A 1,999-nucleotide genomic window follows, 5' to 3' on the forward strand; every position below is an offset into this window, starting at 1 on the left:
GATTATGTGAAAGGTCCAATTCTGAGAAATATGCTACCCTATGAAGAATACAATTTTATTTAAAAATTGTGAAAATTTTATTTGTAAGACATGGCCAAAAGGTTTATTCTATTCGTTTTATCCAATTTCCATTTTTCATCCATACCTATATACGTTATCCTGGGTCTTTTAATCATCATTGTTCCTGAGAAAAATATATTTTACACAATTGCTCAGTCACCATGCGTCGAATTTGTGAATTTTATTGTATAGGTATTAGGTACTTAAGTCTTTTGTTCATTTTTTTGTGTTACTGTTTTTTAACCCAAATAAAGAAAAATAAAATTTATTCCAAATAAATATGAAGTATGGAACATAAGTCCTCATTTATCCACCATCACTACAATTTTTCAATCATTAAACATCTTATCCTTTACAATTTTTCCACTAAAAAACATTTAAAAGGGGAATACACTTCTCTACACGCGTGTACTCCCCGATTCCCGGGCGTGCTGACGCCGGCGAGTCTAATCGGCGTTTATTGGAGAAAACCGATTACTGGCGACCACGGCCGAAACCGTTTCAACATGTCACCATCGCCAGTGACAGGCCACTGAAGAGTAACTAACTATACGGAATACAAATTAATTCTCTCCATACTGGATTTTACGGCGAATTTTGGCTTGGTGAAAAGTTGATAGCTTTCGCATTTTAGTCCTCAATTTTCATATGCACGATATAATGATCAGTTAATTACTGATACAACAAATTACTATGTTAGAGGAAAGTCACCAAGTATGGAATACCATTTTGTTTTTGGGATATAAAAATAAAACTACGCATAAATTAAATCAGTTTATTGTTTTTACTGATCAGTCATACATCTATAAGTAGTAATTAACAGCCTTTAACCAAATATATCAGTAATCAAATTAAAATCTTACACAAAAAACAAAATCACAAAAGAGTAACCAAATATGGAATAGGTACCCATATATGGAATATAAGCAAAAATCAACATAACAATGACAAAAATATGATGAATATCTTTGAGATCAATTAAATGAATATAACATATTGTGATATATGAAAGGAGTTACGCAATTACTTGCAAAAGTCACAAATCCAGATCCATCTGGAACAGCACATCATAATTGTTCAGAGCCCGTACATCAAGCATTTAATTCAACTTTCTCCACTTTCATCCATGGAAAGAAGTCTTGAACAGAACCTCCTGACTCTGCTGATGCATGTATGTTACTAAAAACAAACATTACATACAGTTTTTAAAGAAATAATAGCAAGTTTATAATATTCCATAATTAGACACCGACGACTGTCCATATTTGGATTTTTATACTAGTTCAAACTCTTCTAAATATTTTTTTTTATTTCACAATATTTTAAAGACAAAAGATCACAAAATGGTGAAATAAACATAATACCCGATATACTAAATAGTATAACACTTATCGAAATAAACATAATAGCCGGTAATACTCATTTATTACTTACCTAAAAAAATTTCTGCACGGCAACAAAACAAAACACCCCTGCTAAATGTAAACCGTTCGCGCAACTAACTCGATGGTGTTAGTGCGATAATTAGTACACCAAATGAAACAGAAGATGGTCGAATGTTGCGATTCATACTTATAGTCTTAGAGAAATGAAGGAATTCCATATTAGGATACTATTCCATATTTGGTGACTTTCCTCTATTATTTACAATTAGAGAGAATATCTAGCAATAAGATTAAGAAACCATTTTGAAAGTTTATTTTGCAAAGCCTATTTAAGTTTTTTTTTTCTTTTTTTCAATCATCGCCTCCACGGTACAGTGGTCAGTCAGTGTATTAGCCAGTTTATAATTGGAGACCTCAATTCGATCCTCTGTGAAATCTTATAGATAAATAACTTTGTGTAACAGGGCACAGCTAAAATACTAGGTACTATATATACAACAACAGCAAAAAAAATCTATTTTGCTTTGCAAATATTCTTCCTATTTATTGAAAAT

General features: G+C 31.5%; 1 long non-coding RNA gene across 1 annotated transcript; it reads right to left on the bottom strand.

Annotated features, from left to right (window-relative positions):
• Positions 1-821: 821 nt before the first annotated feature.
• Positions 822-1,697, bottom strand: LOC123706175. The gene is made up of 2 exons (XR_006753376.1): positions 1,495-1,697; positions 822-1,239 (listed from the first exon to the last, which is right to left on the bottom strand). It is a non-coding gene; the product is annotated as an uncharacterized LOC123706175 (long non-coding RNA).
• Positions 1,698-1,999: the final 302 nt, after the last annotated feature.

Source organism: Colias croceus, chromosome 3 (genome assembly GCF_905220415.1).
Source record: "Colias croceus chromosome 3, ilColCroc2.1".
Lineage (NCBI taxonomy): Eukaryota > Metazoa > Arthropoda > Insecta > Lepidoptera > Pieridae > Colias > Colias croceus.